This window comes from Manis javanica, chromosome 15 (genome assembly GCF_040802235.1).
Source record: "Manis javanica isolate MJ-LG chromosome 15, MJ_LKY, whole genome shotgun sequence".
Taxonomy (NCBI): domain Eukaryota; kingdom Metazoa; phylum Chordata; class Mammalia; order Pholidota; family Manidae; genus Manis; species Manis javanica.
Genome location: NC_133170.1, coordinates 28,846,827 through 28,869,269, shown reverse-complemented (window position 1 = coordinate 28,869,269; position 22,443 = coordinate 28,846,827). Strand labels below are relative to the sequence as shown.

General features: G+C 49.4%; 1 protein-coding gene across 11 annotated transcripts in view; it reads right to left on the bottom strand.

Moving 5' to 3' along the window:
• Positions 1-14,918, bottom strand: part of TSPAN11 (tetraspanin 11) — a 65,845-nt gene extending 50,927 nt beyond the window's left edge. For all 11 annotated transcript variants that reach the window (XR_012125439.1, XR_012125438.1, XR_012125437.1 and 8 more), the window contains exon 1: positions 14,777-14,918. The gene's annotated coding sequence lies outside the window, so the exon portion shown is untranslated. The remainder of the gene's footprint in view (positions 1-14,776) is intronic.
• Between the last annotated feature and the right edge of the window lie 7,525 nt (positions 14,919-22,443).

Below are 22,443 nucleotides of genomic sequence, written 5' to 3'. Positions count from 1 at the left end.
ACTCAGGGTGAGCTCAGGATCAGAGGCAGCAGCAGGAATACCCTAGAGCCAGACTGCTGGGGTCCAGCAGAGGGGGTGGTGGTGTGGGGATGAGACACAGACAGGGCGGACACACCACCCAACTCCAAGGGGAGCTGGAGCCTTTGGCGTCCATGTGAGCGGCCACCCTGGCATTGTGCAGGGCACAGTCCCTGCAGGTGTGCACAGCTGCTCATTCATCAAGCTGTCATCTCCCTTCTCCTCTCCTTCCCAGTAAACCAGAACCTTTACCACCCATCCTTCCCTGCTGAGCCAGGCGCCCTCCCTCTGCTGGGGCCACTGCATGAGATCCTGACTCTTCCTGGAAGTCTACAAGCAGGCACTGGGCAGCACCATGTCTCGTGAGTGAGCAGGTAAGGTAGGTGTCTGAAGGTCAGACTGCCCGAGCCCAGAGAGGGTGGGTAGACATTTGGGGACTGGAACACCTGGCCAACTAACCCCATGGGCCATTTTAAATATCCTCAACTGCACTGTGCAGGTAGAAATCCATCCCCCACTTTATTCTGGAAGATGAGAGGTGCATTAAAATGTACTAAGGTTGACTCATAAGATAGCCAAGGCTACTGATGGTCTACCAGAGCTGTTCCCCATCCTTCCGTTATAATGGAGTTTTAGCTGGGCATGTGGCCACCTCATGCTATGATTCCCAGCCCTCTAAGTTGCTAGGTCTGGCTGTGTACCAGTTCTTGACAACGGAATGTGTGTGACTGTGCCACTGCCAAGCTTGGACTTTAAAATGATGCCCCTATGTATCTCCACAATCCCCACTGACAGCTGGACCATAGATGTACCTGAAATCTAGCTTCAACCATGCAGACAATGAGGACACCTGAGAGCAACAGTTCTCTAACTTTAGGGTCCAGCAGAATCACCTAGGGGGCTTTTACAAACACAGGTGGCTGGGCCCCACCCCAGGGATTCCGACTCACCAGGTCTAGGGTGGGGCCTGAGAATATGCATTTCCAACAAATTTCCAGGGGATGTTGATGTTGCTGGTCTGAGGACTAGGACTACACTACAAGGTCACACACTGTCCTCGAGGATGGTAGAGAAACGACATGGCAGGAGCCTGGAGCACACCAGCCTGCCTGTCCTGGACTGTTACATGAGAGGAAAAGAAACTGTTCTTTAAGCTACTGCCCTTTTGGGTCTCTGGTAAAGCAGCTCGGCTTCCCGCCTAATGGACTCCTGTCTCTAGGGGTCAGAGCCCTCTCTATGATGTCCCACACAACAAGAAGGAAAAACATCCTACTCCATCCCCACCTCTAGGGGCAACAAATTAGTCCACAATCAGACCAACCCAGAGCCAGGATAACAGGTGTGAGATGGCCACACTTTAGCTCATGGGGAGGCATCTCCCAAGTCTCCCCCGTCTCTCTGGGTCCTGTCTCCCTCCCAAGTTATTGCCAGGTCCTCCTTCTCTTCCCCACCTGAAGCTGGCAGTCTGAAGCTTCACTTCCTTGTCCAGTCAATCTGCAGCCCACCCCAGTCTCCTCCACCTCCACCCATCCCAAAGGCACTTCTGCCAGCACCTAAGGCAGCCTTTCAAACCTCATCCTGCTTCCCCTCTACTGAATTTGAAACCTTTGTGAGCCGTACCTTCCTTCTGAAGCTCTCCCCATGGCTAGTTTCCTGGCACACTCGCTCCTGATCCTTCTCCTGGGGCTCCAGTTTGCCTGGATCTGAAGATGCCTTCACATCCTCGACTTTATCCTCTTTCTCAGTCTCGTCAAGTGGGTCCCCTTCTTTCTTCACCCCTTTAAGGCTGGCATCCTTTCCACGTAAGGAAGGCACCATCCCTGGTGCCTTGACTCTTGTCTCTCCCTGTCAACCTCACTCAGGCCCAACCCCACCTATGCCTAACCAGCTGATGACTCTCAGAAGTCAGCCAACCTCCAGGCGCACGTGGCTCCAGGTCCCTGACATTTAGCACATCCAAAACTAGGACAGTATCTCCCTGACCAATTCAGCCCCGCTGTGACCCTAATCTTAGTATGTGACATGCCCAGCCACCCACTCACCCAGGGCACAAGCTTCGGGACTGTTCAGTCCTTTCCTCTAAGTGCCACCACCTCCCACCATATGTAATGCTTCACCAAGATGTCTTCTGCAGCTGTTCAATCCACTTCATGTGAATCCACTCCTCTCTTCTCCCTGCTACTGCCCTGCCATAAGTCTACCCCTCAGTGCTCTGGTTCGTTGTTCATAGAAGGCTTTTCCCTCTGAGAGTAACTAATTAATTCATCTGTGAACCCACTGACTATTTAGGCCTCACTATGTGGCATATGATGTGCTAGGTGCCGACGACAAGGAGAAAGAATGAAACATCCCTGACCTCAAAGAACTCACAGCCGGGGACAGAGCATATCAACGTGACTCAGCACACTGCATGGAGTTCAGAGAGAAGCGTGTACAGGAGCGTTGAGGCGGGAACTGCTGGGGAGAGCATTCAGGGATGGGTGGGAATTCAGCAAGGAAAGTGGCAAAGCAGATACACGCCAGGCTCAAGGTTGGGCCAGGCCAGGGAGCAGAGGAGGCTGATGGTGAGAAGTGAAACCCTAAACCCACCCAGGAAAACTGCTGTCTCTCGGAACTAACAGGGTTTTAATTTTGACAAACTGGGTTTCAAAAACACCTTTACAAAAGAACAACGCATTGCCTAATATTCTTCGTGCTCCCACTAAAACCAGCTTAATTATAGTGAGGAATACAGTCTATAATTTTTCCTACTCTCAGAGACAGATCTATATTATAGTTTCCTCAATCTTCTTGAATGAAGGAGCTATGATTTCCATGGAGAAAGAGCCGCTCCTTTCATCACCCATAGGCAGACAGATGTGTGAGGCCCTATCCCAGCGGTGGGGGTGTGGGTGTGGGTGGGGGGCTTGGTCACCAACCCGAGGGAAGGCTGGTGCTGGGCATGGGAGAGTGTGTGCCCTGGAACCCAAACAAAGGGGAACTGTCAAGGCGATGCTAGGAACGTCCCGTAAAGGATGCAGTGCGGCATTTATAGAGGTGTCAGCAGACAAGGAACGTCAGAGTCAGGATTTCCCTTTCCACTTGCCAGCACCTTGGGCAACTCACTGCCCCTGCCTGTGCCTCAGTGAGAAAGTGGTGTTCCGGAAGTACATTCTTTCAAATACATTTATATGCAGAATCTTGATATACAAAATGGATGAAGCATAGCTTCTCTGGCTGAAGGGGTGTGTTAGGCCCCCTTCCCCCTTCCAAGCTCATCGATTGCTACCTCCCCATCCCATACTCACCCTAAAGCTGGAACTGCAAGAAGTCAGCCCACTCTCTATGAGACCTGCACACAGGCATCAACTTTTTTACCCTTCAATTGCATGTTGTCACCTGCCCTTGAATCTCTACCACAGACCCATGAGGTGTTTTAGAGCTGGAGTGATCTCCAAGACCATCTGAAAAGCCCTTCCTTTTGCAGATGCCTCGACTTCTACTGACCCCCACCTGGCCACAACCCCACCCCACTTTTTCCCTTTTCTTTATTGCAGTAAAATACACATAACACAAAATTTCCCACTGTAACCATTTTAAAGTACACAATTCAGGGGCATTAAGTACATTCACAATGCTGTGCAACCATCACCACAATCTAGTTCCAGAACTTTTCTATCACCAGAAATAGAAACCTTGTACCCACTTAGCAATCAGTTGGTCCCCGCCCCCAGCTCAGGTAACTGCTAATCTACTGCCTGTTTCTATGGATTTGCCTATTCTGAGTATTTAATATCAGTGGAATCATACACCATGTGGTTTCTGTGTCTGGTTTCTCTCACTCAGCATAATGTCTTCAAGGATCATTCATACTCAACCATGTGATTCTTATTATGGCTGAACAATTCCTTTGTGTGGAAGCACCACCTTTTGCTTATCCATTCATCTGTCAATGGACATGTGGGTTTCACCTTTTGGCTATAGTGAACAGAGCTGCTATGAACATCCATGCATACGTTTTTGTTCCAACCCATTTCCAATTCCAGTGGGTAATGCCTAGGGGCAGAATTGCTGGGTCATATAGTAACTCTAATTTAACTCACTGAGGAATCACCAAACTGCCCTCCACAGTCCCCCTCTTTTTTTGGGAATGGCATCTGCCTTGGGCAAGTGAGCCCAGCCTCACTGACATGTGGTTAGCGGGCTTGGCTCATGGATTACTTGCACAAATGATGGGAATAATAATGACATAATTATTATAATAGTTCTTACAATACCTCCTAAGAGAGGTAGGCACTCTTAGGACCTGATATTCAGCCTAATCTAAATTACAAATCCACCCCTGGGCTGCTGGGAAAGAGCCTTCTGGCCTGTCCCTGGCCCAGTGCCAGGCTGGCAGACTTCCTGCCCAGGCTCCTGGAGCCTGCCTCCCAGGAGTATCCTGGTTTGGTTTCTGCCAGGCCATTTCAAGAGGCTGGGCTGCTTTCCAGCCTCTGTATCACTGCATTGGGCCTCTCTGATTAGTGCCCAGCTCCCCATTAATGATGAGAACTGCCTCTTCCCAGGAGGCTTCTGGTGCAGCTGAGCCCTTGCCCTGTGCCGTCAGCCAGGGCCCCCAGGATGCTGGGGAATGAGGACTGGTCCCAGCTCTCTGCCTCCCCCTCAGGGCAGCTCCCAGCTCATTTTGGATTCACACCGCTGGCAGCAGCTTTCCAGATCCTGTACCCAACAAAGGAAACCAAGGCCGTGCTGGGTCTTTGGGAGCTACTCCAGGGCCTTGGGGTCTGAAGCCAGGTAACTATGGCAAGACAGAAAGCTGCCATCTGCAGACAGGTCCAGAGGAGGGGGCCAGCCAGCGATGCTCACTCCAGCTGGGTCTGCTCTGCTCCTCCCAGATGCAGAGTTAGGATGCAAGCTCCTGGCACAGGCCTTCCCTGCCACCCTGCCACGTACCATGAGTGGTCCAGCCAACAGCCACGTGCTAGTGCCTTACAGAGATTTGGGATGGAAGGGCTGGGTGACCATGACCTGGAGGGGTGTGCTTTCACTGCTGCCTACATGTGAGAAGGGCAGAGACACGGCTGCTTGGAGCAGGCTAGAGAGTGTGAGAGGCACCCTGGGCCCCAGATCAACAAAGCTCTCAGCTCCCAGACTCAACAAGGACGTGCCACCGGGTTTGACTCAGGGTCCCAGGTCCTCAGATATATGGGCCCCAACATCACTGCTGTGCCCCCCTACCCCCAGGGTAGGGTCCCCAGCTGAGGGCAAACCCCCACCCCGGACCAACAGCCACAGCCACTGTTTGCTTGACCTGACAGTTTCTGACAGTTTGCTGGGAAATGACTGGCTGGAGCCCACAGAGGACACCATGGGCTTCAGATGAGGTCCTCGTGGGGTGGCTTATACAAGACCCCGAGTGCAGGCGGCGGGGGCTTTGTCCCCTCCACCATCCCTGGTGTTGGGAGGAGGGCCTGGAAGTGACTGTGAAGGGAAGCCTGGGCCTCTGAAGTCTGCCTGTCCTGTACATGGAAGGACAATTAATGTCACCCTTACCAGCTGTGTGACCTTGGGTAGGTCACCAATATACTTGAGCCAGCTTCCTCCTCTGCCCTATGGGGATAAGAGGGTGCCTTGCCAATGGGTTTCAGCCCCGGGCAAGTTCACTATGAATTCAATGTGACCAAAGGAACGACAGTAGAACATTCTTGGGGGTGAAAGGGTTATACCCAACTTTATTTCTGCAGTGGCAGGTCAATCACTAAAATCTCGTTCACTCAGAGCAAGTCTGCACACAGCAAGCTGGTCTCTGCCCACATAGTTGTCCTCTGGGCCTCTCTGTCTGCACAGCTGTCCCAGTCTCTGTCCTTGGTGCTGCCACCACTCCAGCCTCTGCTCTGCTTTCCTGCAGCCTTGCAGCCGTGCCACCGTGTTGACCAGAGCACTGGGTGGAGCTCTTCATATAGAGTCAGTAGCAACGTATTGCCCACACGTGTGCAGTGGGCTAGCCAACCAGGGCCAGGTGAGAATCCCGGCCACAGGAACCTTCATTTTATCCACAGAGGGTCAAGATCTCAGAGTGCAACTGTGAGGCCAGTAAACACTGCAGTATCTCACGCCTGCCCCTTCTCCATGATGCCTGCGGTGGCCGCAGCTGGCAGCGGGGGCAAGAGGAGAGTGTAGGTGCTCTGTGCTCTGGCAGGGGTCAGCCAGGCTGGAGGAGGGACTCCCCACGGCCTGCATTCTGTTGCACGTTACATTATGCTGGAGCACATGCACAACTGCTCACTGGGAAGCAGAAAGGTGCAGACACTCCCTTCCAGGCAGCAGCAAATGGCAAAAAAGAAAAAAGCTTGAATGACACAAAAGCTCATCTCCTTTCCCAGAGGATCTGCACAAAATAGTACCTGTCTTGTCTCTGAGCAGGATATCATGGCAGAGCAGTAGGCCTAAAAGACCCTTCCCTCCCAGGACTGACAACTTGAAGGCCCCTGAAGTTGTATGAAAAATGTTACCATTTATGTGCTGGGGTTCCACAGGTTTTAGCAGATCCCCAAACAGGTTTCTGATTTCCCCCTACAGAATGGTTAAACTCCTTTTTTGGGTAGGTATAGACAGGGCCTGGCCTCTCAACTCCCAAGGGCAGGTTTGTGTCTTAGGGCCAGTAGACCCGAGCGATGCCAGCAGAGGCAGAGATGGGGCTAGGAGCCGGCTGTCCCAGGTACCCAGACCCTTGACCCAGCTGGCTTTCTGCCACACCGCATAGACTGACAGACATGCACGCATGTGCATCTGTGTGTACGATGAGGCAGAGAACACTCCTGCATCCAAATTTAAATTCCAATTTTCACTGTGGGACTCGGATGTAAATCTGTTAGGTCTTCAGTCCAGAAGGTGATGTAATTTATTGAAGAGTGTTTTGAAGCTGCTAAGCTCCCTGATAAATAAACCATGTTTCCTTATCTCAAGTCTGTGAAAACATATTTTCTACAGATTTAGAAACCCTCTTGAAAAGCATTAGAATCTCCTCCCTGCAGGAGAGCCAAGCACACAGGTATTTGTCTTTTTAAAGCTACATGACCATTCTGGGCAAAGAAATAATGCACTCACATGGCGGCTAACCAACAATCCCTGTGGTTATGCTTTCTTTCCAAAAAAAGAAGGGAGAACTTCAGTTCCATGAGTTACAGAGGGAGGATGTTGTAGAAACAGACCTGGCATCAGCGAACCATGGAGGCTGCCCATACTGACTCCCTAGGCACGCGCTGACCACATCATCACCACGATCAGGTCGTTACAGGTGCAGGTCAGCAACACGGCTTTCCTACCTACCCAGGCACATGTGATATTTATCTAGATTAAGTCAAGATATTTCAGAAGTGCTTAAGTCTCTGCATTTACCAAATAGGTACTGTGGATAAAGTGAAGGTTCCTGTGGCCAGGATTCTCATCTGGCCCTGGTTGGCTTGCTCACTACACACGTGTGTGCAATATGTTGCCACTGACTCTATATAAACTCACCGTTCCCAAGGTTTGGGAAGCCCTCGTGGCCCAGGACTGGAAGAAGGGAAGGAACCTTGGAAAGCAGTCCACCCCCATAGGTCAGCCGGGAGACTAAGAGGGTCGATTAGATGTCAATTCTCCATTCTCACCCAGCAAGTCTGAGGAGAGCCTGACTCAAACCCATAGCCCTGGTTCTCAGCCCAGCTCTGCGTTTGGGGGGCTGCACACTCACAGTGCTGCCGACATGCCATGGTCTCTGAGTTCCCCTGCCTCGGGGTGTTACCATGCCCAGCAGTGCTGGGATGGCAGAAGCTAACGTGCCCACAGTGCTTTGGACATGTGAAGAGCTCTAAAGGGATGCCTTGTTGTTATTGACGGTGATGATAATAATATGAAATATGTAATATTTATGCACCACTTTGGCTGCTAATTTCCAAAATGAGGAAGGAAGAACTTAAAGACCCAGCCAGCTCTGTGGGTAGCAGCTGCATTCTTGGCAAGTGGCATAGAACTTGCTGTCTGGTTGCCTCTGGTTGCTATTCATGTGTCTTCTGTCCTTGAATTCTTTCTGAAATGGCGAATTAGCAATCCAACCTTTGGATGGTGTGGGCTTACACCCTGCTGAGGGCACACAGGACACTGGGCAAGGATTAGGCAAGCTGAGGATAACTGCTCTAGGTGTTCACAAGCTCAACCAACTTAGATTTACTGAAATGCCATGCCATGCCTGATCCTAGGCCAGCTTTCCCACCTCCACCCCCAATTTTGTGGCCAATTTTGTGGCCAGAACCCTTTGGGTTTGAATTGCAGCCTGGCCATTTGCTTAGCTGTGGGATTTGGGGAAGATCTTTAACTGCTCTGTGCCTCACCATTCACATCTGTAAAATGCGGATAACAGCACTGACTTTACAAGGCAGTGATCATTACAGGAGAGTGTATGCTAAAACCTCATACAGCACCTGGCACATAGTTGACTCTCAATCGTAGGCTATTCAATCCCGTTGTATTTGTATAAATGCTCCCCCTGCTCTGTTGTTGGGAGGACAGGCGACTGATCAAGGAACCCTGAGGGAACCTGTCCTCCCTAGAGTGAACAGCTGGGGTAACAGAATTCGCCCGTCGTTACAGGTGCAGGTCAGCAACACGGCTTTCCTACCTACCCAGGCACATGTGATATTTATCTAGATTAAGTCAAGATAGTTCAGAAGTGCTTAAGTCTCTGCATTTACCAAATAGGTACTGTGGATAAAGTGAAGGTTCCTGTGGCCAGGATTCTCATCTGGCCCTGGTTGGCTTGCTCACTACACACGTGTGTGCAATATGTTGCCACTGACTCTATATAAACTGCTCCACCCAGTGCTCTGGGTGACACAGTGGGATGGCTGCATGAGAGCACAGGCTGGTGTGTTGACAGCTGAGGACAGAGACGCCCAGAGGCAGAGACCAGCTTGCTGCACGCAGACTCACTCTGAATGGATGGATGGGATTCTGTGATTGACCTCACAGTGGGAACATAGTTAGGTATAAACCCTTTCACCCAGGAATGTTCCATTGTCATTTTTCGGAGCATGTCCTTCTCTTCTGTAGACTTTTTCAATACTGTGAGAAGCAGCCAGCCCAAAATCCCCGCTGCCTCATGGGCACTCTGTCTCCCATAAGACCTACTTACTATACCAAGGGCTATCTGTATTGCCTCAGGTGTCACCTCCACTTGCCTCCAGTCCTGGGGTGGGGCCCAGTCCTCTAGGAGGCAAGCCACCACATACCCATTGGGGGGCAATCCACTGTCTCCCCATTCACAGGGGCAGCCCGCTGAAGCACCCCTCCCATAAGGGCAGCCTGTCTTTTTCCTTGGTCAACAATGAACCCTGCCGACTTTGCCAATTGTCTTGCCAATGGGTTTCAGCCCTGGGCAAGTTCACTATGAATTAGGTGTGACCAAAGAAATTGACAGCAAAACGTTCTTTGGGGTGAAAGCGTTTATTACCCGGCTTGTTCTCCGCGGTAGGATGAGCACTAGAATCTCTGCCTCCACCCAGAGCACTGGGCTGAGCTCTCTATATAGCACAGTAATAGCTTATTGCCTAAAGGTGTGGAAGCAGCAGCCCAGCAACAGGCCAGTTACATCATCAGGTGGTTTAAGTTCAGTAAGGATCCTGGCCATAGGAGCCCCAACTTCCCCACATGTACTGTTGGTGATTCTCCACAAGTTAAATGCTCACATATTTGCATTTAAGACTGGCATTGCAAAACATAAAGATGAATGATAAAATTTGTGCTAATAATTAAAACGTTCAATTGTTCTTTACTGAGAATGCATTAAAATGCAAATAAAAATCACCATGATAAGAAAGAGACCATGAAAGAAAGGAAAAAGCTTTAGTGTTAGTACCTTTAATGGCACTTTTTCCTGCTTTTTGAAACAGGGGCCCACGATTTCCCTTTGCACTGGGTTCCACAAAATTATGTAGCCAGCCCTGTTGGGGGACTTCTCCTTGAGACAGAATCTCGTTGATGACTGATAAGCTTCTTCCTGAAGTATCTGTTCGATGGACATTGATTGAATGCCTTCTGTTTGTCCTGCTTTGTGCTAGTTGCCAGGGACAAACAGTAAATATAATTTCTGTCCTCAAGTAGTTGTGAGCAATATGATTGTGAAGCTAGGAATGGGATATTGTTCTCCAAATGTAAAACACTAGTACTGGCCTATAAATGGGTTTCTGAGGGAGGAATTTCTTTACAATAGTTCAAGAACACGTACCAGAATCTTGGACCTTTTCCTGTCAAAGAGGCTTCAGAGTCTAGCTACCACACCTGCATGGTTAAAGAGGATAACGCTTTTTGTTCCTTGATTTTGCAATCTGTCCCAGACCTCAGACACACTGGACAGCACCACTCCACTCCTGTGCATTGTTCTTTTCTCTTCTGAGCCTTTTAAACACACTAGGATTTGTCAGAAAAAGACCTAAGCTTATCTTTTAAAAATGTAAATGCAGCCAGGTGGACACTGCATAGTGAAATCACTATCATTTATATGGCCTGTGATTCTTTTTTTCAGAAGAAGAAACAAATTTTCATTTGCAATGAAGTTTGGCTGAGAAAGACCTTTCTAAATATGAGATCCTTTAAAAAAAAAAGAAGAATCCGTAAACTGGGACAAAGGTGAGAGCCACTGCAGGTCATCCCCCACTACCATCAAAGAGCAAAGGTCACTGACTACATCAAGACAGATCAGGGAGCCGACGCAGCAATTTCCCGTTACATTTCCTGAACCTCTAACATCCTCAGTACTTGAATTCTTGGTACTTTGCAGTAAAGCTCCTTAAGCCTTTAGGACGGGCCGTGTGCGTGCATGCAGGGGCAGTGGGTGGGGAGAGAGAAGCTGCTGAAACCCAGCTGCTGCCTCCCTTCCTCCCCGTGGTTGTGTGTGGGGAGTGGACTGGGCCAGGTGGAAAGGCACCCAGAGGAGCAAAGGGGTGCTTGACTGGACTGGGGACGTATCCAGCAGGCGGTCACGCACCTCCTGATGACTAACGGGACTCAGGGACACAGCTGCACAGCAGTCACCACTGGGGGAGCCCCTTCTCACCATGCACCCTCTCCCAAGTGTGTACTGCTGTCAGCGGCTGCTTGGGCACTCTGAGCTGCTCTGTACATTGACCTTCTCAAGCTTAACTCAGGCATCTGTACCCAGGCTGGGAGTAAGAGATCATTTCCTCGGTTTATTGCTGAGAAAACTGAAGCTTGGTGAGGTCATGCAATGCAAGGGAGGTCACCCAGAGAGGAAGGGGCAGAGCTGGGACTCCTGGTCACAGTGTCTGCCCCAGAGCTGGGCTCTCTGCTCTCTGGTTTTTCCTGTTCTCTGAATTCCAGCTCCAGCTGTAGCTTGGGCGAGTGCCACACAGTCTGAACTCAGCTGTTAACATTTTTTGGGAGTGAGTTTAATCTCAACAACTAGACTCTTGGGTTTTAGGGGCCAGGTCTTTATGAATTTCTCAGGTCTGGAGAGGCGAGGCTCAGAGCAGGCATCAGCTCCATCCGCCGTGCAGGGCACTGACTTGTCAGTACAGACCTGACAACCCTGGGAACGCGCAAGAGTCAGCCAGAGTGTGTCTCGTGTCTCCTCACAGTCCCTGTCCTCAACCGCCTGCCTAAAACAACACAAAGAAACAACTCAACGTCCTCCTCGCTTCCTGGATATACTTATGAATCAGTAACATTAATATTATATCAATATCATATGTATGTAATAGTATATATATTATATAACCATATCATAGTATGTGGTGGCGAGCACATATTCTGGGCCAAAAACCGTCTGGATACAGGAGTCACAGTGCACCCTGCTGATGGTTCACAGGAAGACACGACATGAGCGTGTTTCCCGCGGGGCCAACACGGGCGCTCCAAGTGTAGGTCAGGATGTGCCACCACGTGGATGTCCTCTAGGCTCAGGAATCGCCCAGAGAGAAGGGTTCCTCTACACTGCCAGCCACTTATGAGAAACAATGCTGTGCGGACTCCTAGGGAGGAGGAGCCTGTCTGGGCAGTTTGCCTGGGAACACACCCAAGTGACAGGCCCACTGACCCTAAACAGGCAGCTCTCAGACCTCAGTGTGTGGCTCCTCCCCGTGGTCTAGTGCCCATCTCACATGTGGTCCAGAGTTCCTACATACTCCTCACTGCTGTATTGGGGGCAAAATTATTTTCCCATTAACCTTGATCCAAAATTCAGGAAATTAAACCAGCTGCAAAAAACCAGCCAGATGATGAAGTCAGTGGCCAGGCAGAACTAGGTGCCCTCCCAAGCCCCCAGGCCTACCACCCTGGTTGTGTGCATCCCTGCCTTTGGTCCTCCTCCAGGACCCAGAGTGCATTACTTCCAGATGCAGTAGTACAATCATTTCCACTCAGAGCTGGCCCTTAAGACTCTTCTGATAAAATAGTTTTCTGGTTTTATTTTAGTGGGAGGGCCCTTTCTACAAAGGAAATCCTCCCTGGAAGCCAATCTGTAACTCAGATAACCCCGAGCTGCTAGCATGAGGGACTGTGGCCCTGCCTATGGGGCTTGCTTCTCCCTCAAGAGCTCCCAAGAGCGCAAACTGAAGACCATTCAGCCATTTCCTTATTCAGTTATTCTCTCACTCACTAACAACCTTTCTTGAGTACCTAATATGTTCCAGGTGCTGGCGAGCCAGCAGATCACAGGACAAGGGAGGTCCTGCCTTGCCGAAGTGCACAGCAGAATGCAGCAGAAAGGAGATCGGACAAAGTAAGTGCTATGTGGGAATTAGGTCAGGGAGATGTGATTGTGGCCAGGAGAAGGCTACTTTAGATGGGGGATCCAGAAAGGCCTCTCCAAGGAAAGGAACATAGGAGATGAGAGCAGACCGCTGATCTGGAAAGATGCCCTGATGTGACCAAAAGGAAGCAGACCCACAGAGGTGAAGTGATTTTCCCCAGGTCACCCAGCGGGTACGAGGCTGAGCCGGGGATTGACCCACGGGACCTCCAGGTTCCCCAGCCAGGGCTCTTCCCTGTCACGGTGTTTACTAAACAGCTGCACATGCAAAGAGTTACATCCAAGAGCCCACAAACCACCAACTGGTGTTCAGGGCTGTCTGCCATGAATCTTGCCACCTGCCCTCCCCAGCTGGTTACAGCCTGGGGGGCTCTGTGACCCACAAGACTGCACCCTGCAGTTGACAGGTTGACATTGCAGACCCGTGGCCTGGGCTGGAAAAGCTCCCTCTTCTCCTGTCCCCCTGGCTGCAAATTGGAAAGGGCTCTTCACGGCATCCACTGGGGCCATGAGGATGAAAGTAAGACGTGGCTGGCCTGGGGAAAGTCTCTCTGGAAAGTCATGCTGCTCTAGCCACTACAATTTAAAGGGCAGCCAAGCCAGTTTGACCCGGGTGCGGCAGAAGGCATTCACACAGAACTAGGGCCCACTCAGACCTACGGATCTCACACACCAGGGGTCCAAAGCAGGCCTCTTATGCTGAGCATTACAGAAGCAGCATGCAAATGGCTCCCTCTACTACCTGCAAACCCAGCAGCACGGCCTCAAAGCATTCTCCAGACCTCAGACTCCACACATGAGGTGTCACATTCAGAGACCTGTGGAGGGAACATCACTACTGACAGAGTAACAACCACTAAGTTCTCATTCACACCCAGGTCTCCAGACTCCCAGCTGTAGCTTCTTCCCACTAGAACCCATCAGCCCACAAATTGAACACAGACTATCCACCCTGGCCTAATACCACCCTCCTTCTCTCCTCCACCCTGCCACCTACATCCTGTGCCCTGGGGTGTACTTGGGGAGGTTTTCCAGAAGCTGCCTCTTCTCTCTACACCACCCCTGCCTCATAATGTGTGCTGACGTGCAGGAGATGTGTAGCAACTTAGACTCACGTGGAGATGCTCTCCTGCCCAACCCAGCTGAGCCCTCCTCCCTTTCATATTTTCCAGCCAATTCACCCACACATCTCCGGTGAAAATGATACAGCCTAGAACTTTCCACACCTTCCTTCTTCCATACCAAACCAACCAACTGCACATGCAGGAATGGACAGACACATGCGACAGGGCCTGCACAGCTATGTCCCCACAATCCACAGGTGTGCCCATGAGACTGGATGAGAACTGTGCTGAGACCAGACCCACTGAAGTACACCAGCTGCATTTAGCAAACTCTGTTGTGCATGGGGTACCAAGCCAAGGACTGTGCAATTCTAGCTAGCATCACTCTGGACCTGTCACCTCAGGCGGATGCGTAAGAGCCATCCACAGACAGAATGGCATCCTGAAGAGGGACATACGTGCACTGAACACCCTGAGCGGCACAAGGCACTGAGTCCAGAGCTCTCTCGCAAAGGCAGACCAAGGAGGAGAGTTACAGACACATATGCTGCAGACCGGGGACGGGCACCGGCGCCTACACGTCCATCCAGCGTGTCCGGAGGATTCCTGCCCTACTCCTCATCCAAAGTCTGTTGCCCTGCCCGCCTGGGCCCGCCACCGGCCTGCTCCGGGAGCGCGGGGCGGGCAGGGAGGTGTGGAGGCGCCCCCTCCTCCTCGGCCTGGCCGGGTCCCGCCACTCCGGCGCCCCCACCCGGACCCCCGGCTCCCGCCTCCCCGCGCCGCCAGGGCCCCACTTCCCCGGGCCTGGCCGGGCCCCCTCCTCCCCGGACCCCTGCTCTCACTGGCCAGGCCGTGCCCCCGCCCCACCGCAGGCGGCCCGGGCCCGCGCTCCGCCGCCGCGCCCCGCACTTACCGGCCGTGGCCGCGGGGCTCCGGGCGCAGAGGGAGGCGGCAGGGGGCTGCTCGCGGCTCCGGGCGCTGCACCGGGAGAGGAGCGGCCGCCTCGCAGCCCCGCACCGGGCACTTCCTGCCGCCGCGCGGCCGCCCGGCCCCGCCCTGCGGCGCGCGCCCCCGCGCCCACCCCCGCGCCCCTGCTCCCAGGTCCGGCCCCCCCGCCCCGCCTGGAGCCCGGGCCGGCGCCTTTGTTTGGGAGCGGGCCTCCCTGCAGTTCGGAGCACACGTAGCGAACTGAGTGGAGATGGGGACAGCGGTGTGGTGGCCTGGGGGACCCTGCGAGGACGCGGGGAAGGACGGGGTCGCGGCGGCTTACAGACCCCCCCACCCTCAGGGCCTCTCTCGGGCCTGCTGTCCCGTAGGTTGGCGCCTGGTGGAGAGGGACATCCGCAGGGTCCTGGCAGACGCGGGCCCCTGGGGGTGCCCAGGGACTCTAGGGACAAGCACCTCTGCTCACAGGCTCTGCTCTCCCCCACACCGCCCCCATCGTGCATAAGGAAGACCCCAATCACTGCTCTGTCCCCCTGAGAGACTGTGGACCCTCGACTCTGCGTTTCCTGGGCTCAAGGAGAGTCGAGATCTCTTCCTAGACTGGAGAGAAAAGGGAGGGTAGTCATGGGGCCCACCTCCGCCAGGTCTGAGAACAGGTGCACAGCCGCCTAGCGGGCCTGCATTTCACGTTATTTCCCCAAGCCTGTGCTTATCCAATCACGTTCTTTTGAAGCTTGACTGCAGTGAGCATGGTTACCCATTGACCAGGATGCTGGTCAGGGAAGCCTTGGAAGCAGGGCGAGCGGAGGAGGACCAGTCCGGGGCACCAAGTCTGAACAGCCCAGGCTGCTGAGGAAGGCTTGGCAGAGGGAGGCGGGCGGGGCTTTCAGGGGTAGATGACTGCAGTCCAGAGGAGCACCCAGAGCAGCAGGGGGAGATCAGATGGAGAGTGTGGATAAGGTGAGGGGCCGGCCTGGGGCAGAGCAGGTGTAGACAGAAGAGGGGCTAGAGGGCCAGGATCCTGCAGGCACCAGGACCCAGGGCAAGGGATGCCCACATGCCCCCCTCTGGGGGAGGCACCCCAGAAAACAGAGTGAGGGTGAGGCTTGGGGCCTCTTGAATTATTCCAGGGTGGGGAGTACAGCACCAATTGCCCCTGCCTGGGGGCATCCAGATCCAATTGGTGGTGCAGGGACACAAATCAGGTCCCCTTGCTTCCATCTGAGGGGACCCTAAGGGTTGTTCTAGCTCCAGAGCCTCCTGGGGATTGGCTGAGGCCTCTGTGGAAACCATCTCTCAGTTCACATTCACTTCCTGCCCCAGTCCTAGTCCTCACTTCCTTACAGGTATTGCTCCTAAGAGAACCACCCTCATACCTCCTACATGCAGACCTCCATACCATGCAGGGCCTGGTTCCTGGAATTCAACCTGGGACATGGGGTCACTGAGAAAGGGTGAGTGCAGCAAGAGCAGGTAGGACAGTGGTAAGGGCAGGGCTCGAACACCCAGCGGGAGCTTTAGGGAGGAAGGTCAGCAGCAACGGTGGGACACAGGCTTGCACAAGCCCGGGTGGTGGCCTCCCTCTGACCTGCTTCTAAGGCTTCTAATGTAGAAGACCTTGACCTCTAATGAAGCAGTTTCAAGAGACAAATTTTCAGAAGTCAGAGGAGCTGGTGTTAAAGGAAAAGACTGAGCAATGGGAAGAGGGAGGAGAGTTATTCATAAAGACGTGGGTTTTCAAAAGAAGCAGAGGGGAGAAGAGCAGAGCAGGCCTGAGAGGGAGAAGAGGGCTGTCGGTGGGTGGGGGGCAGGGAGAGCATGTTCACTACCACTGCTAACATTCAAGCCAGCATGAGGGAAGGGAGTGTGGGAAAACGTTTTGGAGGGATGTTTTAGCATGAGAAGACACATGATAAATGAACCTCTGGACCAAACAGCCTTCTCAGCACTATCCCTAATAACATCCACCATCTAGACGAGAGAACCAACAGAAATATATGAAATTGAAAATTTCCCAGTAGCTACATTTTAAAATATAGAAAAAAAGAGAGGCAAAATTCACTTTAATGATACATTTTATTTAACACAATATATCTAAAATATGACCATTTCAACATGCATCAGTATAAAAAATATTAATGAGATATTTTACATTTTCTTCCTGCTGCCAACTCTGGTGTGTATTTTGCACTCACAGCACAGCAGAGTTCAGATACTCAGTTTTCACTGGAAATATCTGAGCTGTATCTCGATTTCATAACATTTATGATTGTTGAAGTAGATTTACACATTAAACATGCTTATGTTTTCCAATAACTGAATCCAGTGATCAGTTTTTAAATTTAAATATAAGCCAATTAAATTTAATTGAGATAAAAATCACACTTGGCACATCTCCAGCGCTCACCAGCTCCATGTGGCTAGTGGCACCTATGAGAACACACACGCCTAGAGTAGGAATTCCTGGGCTTCTGGATTCTGGCCTTTGTTTTATCCTCACCTTTTAGGAAGGATGGATCCCTGCTCTCACCCAGCACTGATCCACTAACAAGATACTAATCTCTTCCACTGTACCTTGCAGAGCCCACTCAAAGACGATCAGGGAGAAGGCTGAGAATCCAGCATCTGTGGAAGGGACATGCAGGTTTGGCTTAGAGGGCTGAGGACAATGACCTGTGAGCTGGAAGCCCTCCATTCTGATTGTTATTCTGCATTCACATGAGGAATGCTAGGCTTTCTTTGTCAAGCTGGGCGCCCTGAGATTGAACTGACAGTGCACGGAGCAGCTCTTGCTGCCATGATCCCCCCTTTTAGTAGTTTTCCTTGAGCTCTTAGCACTGGCTGAGTCACAGACACTTGGGTGTGGCTGCTGGGTCTTGGCCTCATTTCCTGCATCTGCAAGATGGGTAGAGGAGTCTCTTATTTGGGAAAAAATGGGATCCTGAACATGAAGCTACTGTGAAGGGTAGGTTTTGAGTCCTGGGTTTGGAGACCTATCTCCTCACCCAGGCCGGGAGCACATCTGGCCTGCTGCTGCTTTCAGGGTGCACGCCAGCACTGTTTGCCTGTCTTACATCTGAGGGAGATTTCATCAGGGGATGCTGGAGTGATGGAAGTCTCAGAGACTCCTTCAGAGATGTAAAAATAATATTAATAACCCTTAAATTTCCTTCTTGGCTCTAAAATGACCTGCATCTGTTACCTGGAGGTCCAGGGCAAGTCTTATGGGATCGCCTCCACGCCAGCACAGGGCCTGAGAGCTTTGCTTCCCAGCAACAGTATCAATAGCCATTCAGAAAATCTCTCTCCTTTTTTTTTTGGTGGATGGGTACACACATTACACATACACACCCCACACACTGAAGAGTATGATCTGGTATGGTTGGCATCCTCAGGAGGTATGGCATATTAGCTTAGCTTAGCATTCAGGTTGCCCTGTAAATTCTTATAGGCCAGGAAATGTCAAATTTGGATTTCTCCATCCCCTGAGCACAAGCCTGTCTTTCAAAACAATTATTTCCAGTCGCTACCTAGGAGGGCTGCAAGGAAGCCAAGATTCCCTTGACAGCCTCTACTGCCACCTCACTGACATTCCTGCTTGGTTAAGCTGCCACCCTGATGGCATCCTGATAAGAGCTCTTGGGATGGGCTCTGAGCCATTCCCAGGAAAAACAGCTGTGTTCTTGGACAAAGAAAGACCCAGGTGGAAGGCATTTCCTTCTGCCTCCACATCACATAGCTTGTCTGACCCAGCTTGTTCCCCATCTTTACAGGGGGGAGAAACTCCTCCCAAGATTCTTCCTACTCTCTTGGAGAGTGGAAACTGGCCTTAGTTTCTTCATCCATGTGAAAAATTATGCTAAATAGCATCTGGTCAGCATTTTTTCCTCTTCCAAAAGGAGTTGGGGATGACCAGGTGGTAAATTTTGATAATTTAGAATAGCTTGAATTCAACCTGCATTTAACTATGGACTTAATCACTGAGCGTCCTCATTTTTGCAATGCTCCCTAGAGGTAAAGATTGTGGAATTGAACCACAATCTCAAGTATAATTCCCATGAGAGAGATGTTACTCCAAAAGTAGGAGTTTTTAAACTGTTGTAATGCATGCTTCCAATAACACCAAGAATATTAGTTGCACCAATTAGTGGTTAAAGTAATTATTGATCTTCATTAACAGTTTTAAAGAATCGCTCAGATATCCAACTGCTTGTCATGCTCCCGGTATTCTATGTGAAGGACTTTACAGCCCGGTTCTTTCCCAGTAGAATATTATTTAAGGCAAAACATAGAAAAACACAACTAGGGTGCAGAAAACATAAATACAGACAGCTGAGCAAATATATAATAAGATGCAAAATGATATTTAAATACACTTAAATTCAAGGTCACATGCTGGGAAGGATAGGAAGCCTTTGGATAAACAGGGTGAATGTTCCTGGAGCATCTATGCTGGGATTTATTTTTTTGGGAATAAGGTAATAAGGTTTTTAATTACAAAAGTATAAGATTTTGTGAATAAAGTGAAGGTTCCTATGACCAGGATTCTTACCTGGCCGTGGTTGGCTAGCCCACTACACACTGTGTGGGCAATACATTACTATTGACTCTATATAAAGAGCTCCGCCCAGTGCTCTGGGCGACAGGGTGGTTTGGCTGCAGGAGATCTGAGACAAGACTGGAGTGGTGGCAGCACAGAGGACAGAGACTGAGACGGCTGCATGTGGGTAGAGAGGCCCAGATGAGAGACTCACTCTGAGTGGACGGGATTCTAGTGATTGACCTGCCACTGTGGGAATAAAGTTGGGTATAAACCTTTTCACCGCAAGAACGTTCCATTGTCATTTTTTGGTCTCATTGAATCCTTAGTGAATTTGTCCGGGGCTGAAACCCATTGGCAAGACAGATTTATATATGCTCATTGTAGAAAATTCGATCAATATGAAATATTAAAGAAGACTGTAAAATTACCTGAAATCTTAGTCATCGGAAATAATGTCTGTATTATTTTGATGAATACTCTTTCAGTTGTATATGTTTGTAACCTGATTTATTTCATTTTAGAATATTTCTAGTCATCATTTTATGTCAATGGATTTGAGAATACATTACATCATTTTTGGTATAATATGTGGATGTACCAAAGCTTATTTAACTAATCCCCTATTGGTGGATATTTAAGATGCTTTCAATTAAAAAAAATATTTCCGATATGGTTTTGAAACATTTTTTCACATATATCTCTCCTTCCTTATTTAACTATTTCTTCATGATAAGTTGTTAAAAACGGAAGCAGAAAATACCATGTTTTGTGTGTGTGGATAGACACACACACATACAAATATATACACATATAATTCATAGAAAAAGTTGGAAGAGTATGCTTCAAACTTGAATATATTGGGGAGACAGTCTGTGAGGAAAATGAAAGTTCCTATGGCCAGGATCCTCACCTGAACCTAACCTACTCGATTATGTAACTGGCCTCCTGCTAGGCTACTGCTTCCACACCCTAGGCAATGAGCTATTACTGACTGAGTCACTGTATAAAGAGCTCTGTCCAGTGCTCTGGGTGGAGGCAGAGATGGAAGTGGATTATGGACCTGTGGACTGTTGGAAGCAGATGTGATTCTAGTGCTAGACCTACTGATAGGAGAATAAAGCCAGGTATAAACCTTTTTACCCCCAAAATGTTCCATTTTCATTACTTTGTCTCACTGAATCCATAGTGAACTTGCCCAGGGCTTAAACCCATTGGCAAGACACAGTCAAACAGGAATTTTTTGTGGGGAGGGGGAAGACTTTTCATTTTATTCATTGTTTTTTGAAACATTTTTATTAAGTTATCATTGATATACAATCTTATGCTCAGGTTTCACATGAGCAACATTGTGGTTACTACATTTCTCCCTATTATCAAGTCCCCACCACATAACCCATAACAATCACTGTCCATCAGCATAGTAAGAGGCTACAGAGTCACTACTTGTCTTCTTTGTGCTAAACTGCCTTCCCCAGGCCCTCCCTATATTATGTGTGCTAATCAAAATACCCCTTAATACCCTTATTCCCTCCCTTCCAACCCACCTTCCCCACCCCATTCCCTTTGGTAACCTCTAGTCCCTTCTTGGGTTCTATGAGTCTGCTGCTGTTTTGTTCCTTCAGTTTTTGCTTTGTTCTTATACTCCACAGTTAAGTGAAATCATTTGATACTTGTCTTTCTCCACATGGCCTATTTCACTGAGCATAATACCCTCTAGCTCCATCCATGTTGTTGTAAATGGTAGGACTGTTTTCTTCTTATGGCTGAATAATATTCCATTGTGTATATGTACCACATCTTCTTTATCCATTCATCTAAAGATGTACACTTAGGTTGCGTTCATGTCTTGGGTATTGTAAACAGTGCTGTGATAAACATAGGGTTGCATATGTCTTTTTGAATCTGTGATCCTTTCCCTTAGGGTAAATTCCTAGGAGTGGAATTCCTGGGTCAAATGGTATTTCTATTTTTAGTTTTTTGAGGAACCTCCATACTGCTTTCCACAATGGTTGAACTAATTTACATTTCCACCAGCAGTGTAGGAGGGTTCTCCTTTCTCTGCATCTTCGCCAGCATTTGTTGTTGCTTGTCTTGTGGATGTTGGCCATCCTAACTGGTGTGAGGTGATATCTCATTATGGTTTTAATTTGCATTTCTCTGATGATTAGCGATGTGGAGCATCTTTTCATGTGCCTGTTGGCCATCTGAATTTCTTCTTTGGAGAAGTGTCTGTTCAATCCTGTGCCCATTTTTTAATTGGGTTATTTGCTTTTTGGGTGTTGAGGCATGTGAGCTCTTTATATATTTTGGATGTTAACCCCTTATTGGATATGTCATTTATGAATATATTCTCCCATACTGTAGGATGTCATTTTGTTCTATTGATGGTGTCCTTTGCTGTACAGAAGCTTTTTAGTTTGTAGTCTCACTTGTTAATTTTTGCTTTTGTTTCCCTTGCCTGAGGAGATATGTTCATGAAAAAGTTGTTCATGTCTATATTCAAGAGAATTTTATCTATGTTTTCTCCTAAGAGTTTTATGGTTTCATGACTTACATTCAGGTCTTTGATCCATTTCAAGTTTACTTTTGTGTATGGAGTTAGACAGTAATCCAGTTTCATTCTCTTATACATAGCTGTCCAGTTTTGCCAACACCAGTTGTTGAAGAGGCTGTCATTGTATGTCCATGTCTCCTTTATCATATATTAATTGACCATATATGTGTGCGTTTTTGTCTGGGCTCTCTATTCTATTCTGTTGATCTATGGCTCTGTTCTTGTGCCAGTACCAAAACTGTCTTGATTACTGTGGCTTTGCAGTAGAGCTTGAAGTTGGGGGAACATAATCCCCACAGCTTTATTCTTCCTTCTAAGAATTGTTTTGGTTATTCAGGGTCTTTTGTAGTTCCATATGAATTTTAGAACTATTTGTTCTAGTTTGTTGAAGAATGCTGTTGGTATTTTGAAAGGGATTGCATTGAATCTGTAGATTGCTTTAGGCATGATGGCCATTTTGACAATACTAATTCTTTTTAACATGAACATGGGATGTATTTCCTTTTATTAGTGTCTTCTTTAATTTCTCTCAAGAGTT